Genomic DNA, 8,387 nt, shown 5'->3' with positions numbered 1-8,387 from the left:
CTTGGAAGAGTGCCATGACTCTGCGTGTGGAGGGCACTTTGCTGGACGGTTGATGGCACATAAAGCTTTAAGAGCTGGGTATTGGTGGCCGTCCATCTTCCAAGATTCCTTTGAGTACGTTAAGAGATGTGATACCTGTTAAAGACATGACAACAGAGAGAATAGGAAACGCCCACTTATGTCTACCATGGCTATCCTTCCATTTGAGAAGTGGGGCATTGACTTTGTGGGTCCTATCACCCCGTCGTCTACTACTCAGAAGAGGTACATCATAGTAGCAACTGATTATTTCACAAAATGGTCAAAAGCGAGGGCGACGAGGCAAGACAATGCAAAAGAGACTGCAAGTTTTTTTTAAGAGCAGATTATCATCCATTTCGGTCCATCGAAGGAACTAGTGTCGGACCGTGGAACCCATTTTTTGAATAAAGTGATTAAAAGTCTGACTGAAGCTTGGCAAATCAAGCACAATAAAACGACCCCCTATAATTCGCAAGCCAATACGCAAGTGGAAAGTACTAATAAGTAGCTTGTGGGTATCTTGTCTAAAATAGTTTCGGAGAAGAAATGAGACTGGGACATGAAGTTGTATGTGGCAGTATGGGCGTACAATACAACTTTCAAGCGAGCTACCGACCATACTCCATTTAAATTAGTTTATGGAGAAGAGTGTGTGTTACCCCTTGAAATCGAGTTGCCAACCATATAGTTTGCAATTAACCACTCTTTGGGAGATGAGGATTCACTCTTTGAACGTTTCACGACCATAGCCCACTTGGATGAACTGAAATTGTAGAGCTTATTACACCAGGAGGTAGCTAAACGTTGAATGAAGCAGTTGCATAACCTTAAAGCAAAGAAGTATACCTTTAAAAAAGGGCAATTAGTTCTGCACTATGATGCACGTAGGGAGCTGTTTCCAAGGAAGCTGGAATCTAGATGGGATGGCCCCTACAAGATTGTTAGGCTAGGGAAAAATAGGTCTACGGCTCTACTAGTTGATCTGTAGGGAGTAGAATTTAAAAATAAGGTTAATCTTAATAAGATTAAACCTTATTATTTCTAAGTATGCTAACACGGAAAAATGCATTGCAGGTCCATGCTGGGACTGATTTGAGACCTGCAAAAGAGCTTAAAGCTGGTTGATGGGGCGGTTAATTCCTTATTTAGAGCACCCATATCTGGAGCAGAGATACCATTAGGGGAAACTTATCTAGTGGAGCAAAGGATACAAAGTGATTGAGCAAGAAGACGGAACCTTTGTGTGGGAGATCAAAGCCTTCTGCCATCACTGCTTACGAGTGTTGACAAGTATCCCTATTGAGTTTAATGAAGAAGGTGGGATGGAGCCGTCAGTTCATCCTCTAAACATGCTAAATTTTGACTATCATAATTACAAATAGAGGAGTTTGTGACGGCAGGCTGTGTAAACCCATTGTGGATGTACACATTATATTTTGATGGAGCGTCCAGGGGCCTTAATAAAAAAGGGAGTGTTGGAGTAGTAATCTGAGATCCCCAACGTAGAGTTACGATGAAGTTAGCTGCTTATCTCGGGGTAGGATTCACTAACAATATGGCAGAGTATAAAGCCTTGATTATGGGACTGCATATTGCCAAACAAGGTGGTATTTGGCGGTTGTTAGTAAAAGGGGATTCCCAGTTGATCTTGAATCAGCTAGATGGGACATACATAGTGCGGAATCCCATCCTTTGTATGTATCATCGAACTGCGATGACCCTACTTGAGGAGTTTGAGAGAGTGTCTCTTCAACTGATTCCACGTTACTGGAATCAGTCTGCGGATTCACTGGCAAATCTTGCTTATGAAGAAGACCTTTTCTTCAACTGTGGTCCTAGTTTGGATATTGCTGTCAACAATGAGATGGGACCCGGTTGCTTGTGGGGAATGTTATTAGAGCATGCAATATATGGCAGGCGATGGTTGATATGGGTGATGCAAAGAGTAGCCGAGACCAATCTACCGTTGTTATCCTGGACCCATAGGCTGATTAGACAACATGTTATGCGTACACCTCTTGCTATATATGCAGGGGGGATGGGTCATAATCTTATGCATTTAGCTTAGGGCTGCGAGTCCTATTTTTCCTCCTTGGAAAGGAGCATATTATTTTATATCTGTACTATTTCGGGGAGGGATGTGCAGGTGTTATTCTGCTTTATTTTGTTAGGCCAAGAGGGCTAGTTTTACGAGGTCTTAGATGATTTATTTCCTTAGGCCAAGAGGGCCGATCAGTTTTTGTAGTGAAGTGATTTATTTCATTAGGCCAAGAGGGCCAGTTGTCTGTTTAGTATAGGTGCGGTTAATGGTTTATTGTTTTAGTCCTATGCTAGACAGGTTTGAAGAAGAGCTTGGAAGGAGCCTATGTCGTGTGGAGACTTCTCATGGCCCTATCCACGTGATATTTCTCCTTTACAAGTACCTAGTTTTTATGCTATATGTGTCTGTGTACTTGTCGGGGATTTTCTTTTCTTGTTGGGGACCGGCGTTCCAGGCATGAAGTCTCGGGTTTAGGTTAGGTATGTCTGAGGGAGGTCTGAGTAGTCGTTGCCTCCTGTAAAGACATTGCCAGGCATTGAAAGACTTGCTTAAGAAGGCAGCCCTAGTGACCATGTTCTGCTAGCCTACTAGGCAGCTGTTCTAGGAGTTCTTGTTAGTTGTGAGGTAGTTAGAGAAGCTTGCCGAAGGAAAAATGATGATGATAGAGAGGAAAAAACCCTGAATATCTCAAAGAAAATAAATATATACAAAGGTATGTAAAAAGAGGTTCTAACCCCTATAAAAATAGAAAAAAGAAAGGAAAAATTTATAAGCAGTTGATCATCGCCTTGCGAAGGCCTGGTAAGTTCCTGGGGACGAGTCAGACCCGGGCCGATGCCTTGTCTTCCTAGGGGTGGCATCTCGTTGGAAAAGAAGAAAGTAAGGAAGGTTGGAGCGAAAACAAAAGTGAGCGTCAGAAAAGGATTAAGTGTTGCCTCGCGAGGGCTTGGTAGGTTCTTGAGTACCGAGACAGGACCTAAGACCGATGCCCTGTTCTCCTTGGGTTACTACGCTCAGCTCCCTCCTTTTTACATGCACGAGTATGGGAAAATAATAACCTAAAAGCAGAAATGTCCTAAAGGAAAATACTTCTTGATCAGGCCACAGGAGTCCTCGCCTAGTAGGAGCTCATGGTTGTGTTGTCCTTGGTTAGGTAGATAGTTCAGACCACCACTTAGGGCGACCTCTTTGATAGTTCTTTTCAGTTTGGCCGTGTTGGAGCAGTCAGTTAGTGACTAGCTTCGGATCTTCTATTAGATTATGCTAAGCCTACTCCTTGTGGATTTCATGCCTTGGCTTTGTTAGGGGGTAGGGTGAGCATTGTGCTGTGTTTGAGTATGTATCTATTTTGTATCAGCTTGATGCTTCCTTTGGTTGTTTTGTGCAGGTCTATTGTGGGATTCAATGGGTTGAGTCACCCTATCCCATAGCCGCCAATGAGAGCGGAGATTTGAGCCCGAGATGTGCCTAAAATTTGCCAAAAAATCCGGAATTTAGGGGAAAAAATATTCAACATCGAAGGCGGCTGCTGCAGTTAGGACGATTTTAAGCACCAAGTGAAAGACGGCTTTTAAAAGGCGCCCGAGCGACACTTGTGGATTTTTGATAATTTTTCCAATTGCTGTGCAGGTTGCCAATAGCTGCCAGTCAGTGCGGGATGTCAAGACGGACGCGCATGATTTTTCAGAGGCTCAAACGGAGTCCGGACGAGGAAGAGGCCAACAAATGGCAAAGATTTGAAAAGGTGGACCAAATTGAAGACCAAAGGGGGGGTGCCCTTTGGGAATTTTAACCCCTCCCTTCATTTTTGATGAAACAAAAGCGTGGAGAAAATGTGAAGACATGGCGTGCAAATGGCGCTGGGCCCTCATCCTCATGGATGATGATTCCAGGCTGTGAGCAACCTATCCAACTAACATTGGGCCTCAACTTCTCCCTCTTGGCTGATCATATCGCCGGTCTTCACACGGGATATGGCTGTCTGGATGAAGAGATCAGAGTCTAGTCTTTCTCTCTCCTCCCTCTCTCTCTTCTCTATGGGCTGTTCATGTGTACCATCTTGAAGAAGGAACCGAGAAAGGAGAATGAAGGAAGCGGTGATGGAAATTGATGGAGATGCTGAAGATTGATGAGCAACATTGGATTGAGAGCAATGGAGGCTCCGTTTATTGGTTATGAAGTCATTCAAGGCGTCTCGGGTTACGTAAAAACACGATATGACCATTTTGATGAAGAAAATGAAGGATTTTTGATAGTTTATGATGATAATTATGTTCTTATTGGATAAAAATTTGTTTGTGTGCTGGTTGCATCATGAATAATTGCTGTGTATCAGAAAATCTTGATTTTTCAATGACTTACATGCTTTATTTAATTCCCGTAAACCCGAAATGCGATTTTTAAGCGGTAAAATGATAGTTTTTCCGTTTCGGGTGGGTGAAAGGTGTTCCCATGGGGGAAAAATGGAAGATAAATTGAATGTTAGAATGCTGAAGTGATTGGAATAAGAAAAACTAGAAAATAGCATATTTTATTGCCAAATAAATCAAGAAAATGAAAAAAATAAGGAGAAAAATAGAAATACGTCTTAAAAAAAAAGGAAAAATATAATAACTATTTGTGGATGTATGATAGTGGCAAAGCATGAGGTTTAGCCCCAGTTTGCCCTATCTCTTTGTCAAACTTTGTGATTTATTGCTTTTTATACATCAAAACATGACAAAATGAACCTCTACACCTATGCAACGAAAGCAATACCTAAACGTAGGGGGTTGGGATGTTTGAATGGTGTGATTTGTATGCTGATTGTTGCTGATTTTCTGATGCATATCATGGCATAGAGGTTTGTGTATTTTAATTAAGAGGATAGTAGCACGAGTGTTGTCTCGGTGCTATCCTTACATCGCCGCAATGGGTTAGTAAATGCATTGAAAAGCCTGTTTATGCACCACGTTTCTGATTTGAAAATTATGTTTGAGCACTTTAGGATCATTCACTTTACATGTGCATGTAAATCATGGTATCAGAATAAAAAAACCTGGATGCATAGCACTTGTTTTCAATGACAATGACCCACGTTTGAGTGCGGAAAGGCATCCTAAGCCGTAGGATAGACGTTCGTTTCTTGGGGGATTATTTGGTAAGGAAACATGGTATCTCATGGAGTACTTGCGAAATGAAAGAGTGGAGTTTGTTCGTTTGTTCTATATGTTGAGCAGCTCATCAAGGGGCTAATCCCTGTGATATAGGAGAGCTGCAGTGGGGCCACGGTGTTTCCACCGAGAGGTTACCTCCCATGTATGTGATTATCGTGGCATTTATTGCCAATGTGTATGGGTTCTCCCTTTGTGGAGTTTAGAGAAAGGGAAACATTTGACTACAAAACTATAAAACTATAAACGCATAGATTAGGCTTTAGGGCAGTTTGTCCTTTAGCAGCAGATTGACACTCCTGCTCCGCAAGGCCGTGAGGGTGTGGTTGTCTGTTATGAGCATGAGGTCCGGCTAGTGCCATAGCCAATGCCAGCCCATTTGAGGTCCCATCAATCTTGCTCAGTGCTCACAAGCTTTCCGGTGCATGAGTTTAGATGGAGATGATGAGACGACCAATGCGCCCACACGTCCAATGCGTGTATTATGGTAAAAACCACTTACCAGCTGAGTGTCGGGACCCTAGGTCACAACCTTGTGCTAATTGTGGTAGGTTCGGCCATGGCTCCTTGCATTGGCAATTACCTCAGAGACCCCCATACGCGCATCCTTATGGTCAACCCTACCTTGCGAATAGGCTGATAGACTTCTTTGGAACGGGAGTTCCATTGGCCCTCCCAACACCTAAAAACACTAAGTCAGCCATCCCTAGGATGGAAATGAACCCTATAGGCATCCCTAGACCTCGGATCCTACATAATCCATCCACCAAGTGACATTCCAGTCCACTATGTGGAACAGTCGAACGGTGAAGAGCCAATGGTGCACCCTTACATGTCGTATGACAAAGAGGGCAATGTAGTCCTTATGGACTACTGACTAATACCGATGATGGCATTAGATAGAGGAAGAGGTAGAGGCCTAGGAGGGTAGACCCAAGAGCCAATTGTGTGTTGGACTTGTGGTCACCCAGGACACGTTTCTTTGCGCTGTCCCGAGAGGGAGCAAGCGAATAGAGACAAGGTTGACCTAAGATGCGCTGAGTGTGGAATCACTCATCTCTTTGTCGATTGCCCTAGACGGAAGCCATCCTCTAGTTTGGCAAACAAGATATTAGTTCCATTGGGGTTGTTTGGTGTCAAGGCACTCAATGGGGAGGCCACACCTATCCCATGGCATGTCATGACCTGTGGATATTAGTTCCATTGGGGTTGTTCGGTGTCAAGGCACTCAATGGGGAGGCCACACCTATCCCATTGCATGTCATGACCTGTGCATAGACAAAGTAGGTTGACATATCACTGCCAGGGTCTAGCAATATCGACACAATCTCAATCGAAAAGAAGAGTCAGAGACGGAGGAAGAAGAGACCAGACACTAAGGTCACACTCAAAATCAAAAGTGCCACGACATTGCTAGTTGGAAAGAAAGTCATTGACGTAGATGCAAAAACGTCAGCTCCAAAGATGGTTGAAAAGGGAAGTGCTAAGGTCGAGAGTATCCCAACCTAAAGCACCAACTCAAAACCATCAAGAAAGTGAAAGAGTGGGTGAAGGAAGCACAAGAGTACCTAAAAGATGTTGAGCACATACTAGAAGACAAGGTCAATGATCTCTCAAGAATAAGCACGCCAGTCTCACCCCCACGACCAAAATAGAGGGATGTGACTGTGCCACAAGCAGTGGCACTTTAGATAAAATCTAAATGCTATGGACCAGCAACTTAGTCAAGGCCATTGGTCAAGAAACACAAATTTAGGAGAGAGGCAAGTAGTTAGCGACCTCTTTAATACATTAGTGACTACCCCTGTGACTTTAAGCTTAGGAGACCTACTTATTTAGCATCCAACACTATGGCAAGAGCTGAAACAATGGGTGGAAGAATCAAGTGAGTATGTTGCTATAAACTTGCGTGAGCATGAAGCAAAAATGCAAATACCAAGTCTAACACTGCACTTCGTGCCTAAGTCCTTGCACATCAATGCTTTCTGGGAAGGCACAGAGATGCATGCAGTCCTGCTAGTCTTAGCTCTTGGAGATGTCACAAGAAAGGGAATCATAGACATAGGAGTGGGAGTTAGTGTGCTAAGACATGCGGTACTCCAAACTTGGGGTGACCCACTAGTCGAGACTATTAGGTTCAACATCACACTGGCTAACGGAATGAAGGTGAAACCATTCAGCATGTTAAAGAATTGGTCCATGAAGATCGCAAGAGTCCAATTCTCTGTTGACTTTATAGTCATGAAGGGAGTGGACTACGACATACTGCTAGGTTGACCCTAGATATGCAATGTGAGAGTTATAGAAGACTAGGGCAACGGTCTCATCTTTCCATAGGCAATCGAATGGAGGCTGTAAGGGTAGAGATGGACACGTGGAAGACTATGCCGGCGGCTGACCTAGACTCCATCTCCACCATGCTGAAGAGTGACGGCCAGATTAGGAAATCCTATGGGCCCTTAACCAAGTATATCCCGTGTCCTCATGGACGAGGGCAAGACTGAATGCATATTCTTGCTACCATTGACCTTCCATTCTCAAACAATGAGGAGTACGAACAAGCTATCAAGACAATTGGCAAGGCCAAGGACACACCCTTAGTGCTAGTCTGCACGATGGCTAGAAGTCTATGTAGAAGATGACCCTTCACATTCTGAGTTCCAAATAATAGACGAGAGCTCCTTGAGATCCTAGGATATTTGATTGACAAGTTAGCTGACAATCTAGCAATGAATCTCAAGCCACTCCAAGATCTCTTGGATGAGCCTAAGTGGCGATGGTCCAAGGTGCATGATTTAAACTTGATGTAAAATAGGGCCTTAGCCCATGACCAACAAGAAGAGACATATCAAGAATTGGGAGATGATGAGCAGTCGGATAAAGATAGCTTTGATGATGAATATGAAGACTGTTGTTTCTTCCAGTGATGAGAGCGAAAGGGAAATAACACTATAGAATAAGACAATGAGGGACATGTAATTGAACAAATACGAGCTAACTCCATACCACACAAGCAGATCACCTTTAGGATAGACAGAGGAGTCATGTGCACAGATTGCGATCGAACTTGGTTGGATTGTGCAATTGACAATGAGCAAGTAGGTCTATCCCAACCAAGTGCCCCATCACTGTTGAGAACGGGCTCACCTTCTGAGTTGCGACCACCAAGAGAG

This window comes from Lygodium microphyllum, chromosome 21, assembly GCF_053477565.2.
Source record: "Lygodium microphyllum isolate KBCC chromosome 21, Lygodium_microphyllum_v1.1.10, whole genome shotgun sequence".
In the NCBI taxonomy this organism is placed as follows: domain Eukaryota; kingdom Viridiplantae; phylum Streptophyta; class Polypodiopsida; order Schizaeales; family Lygodiaceae; genus Lygodium; species Lygodium microphyllum.
This window is presented reverse-complemented; position numbering follows the sequence as displayed.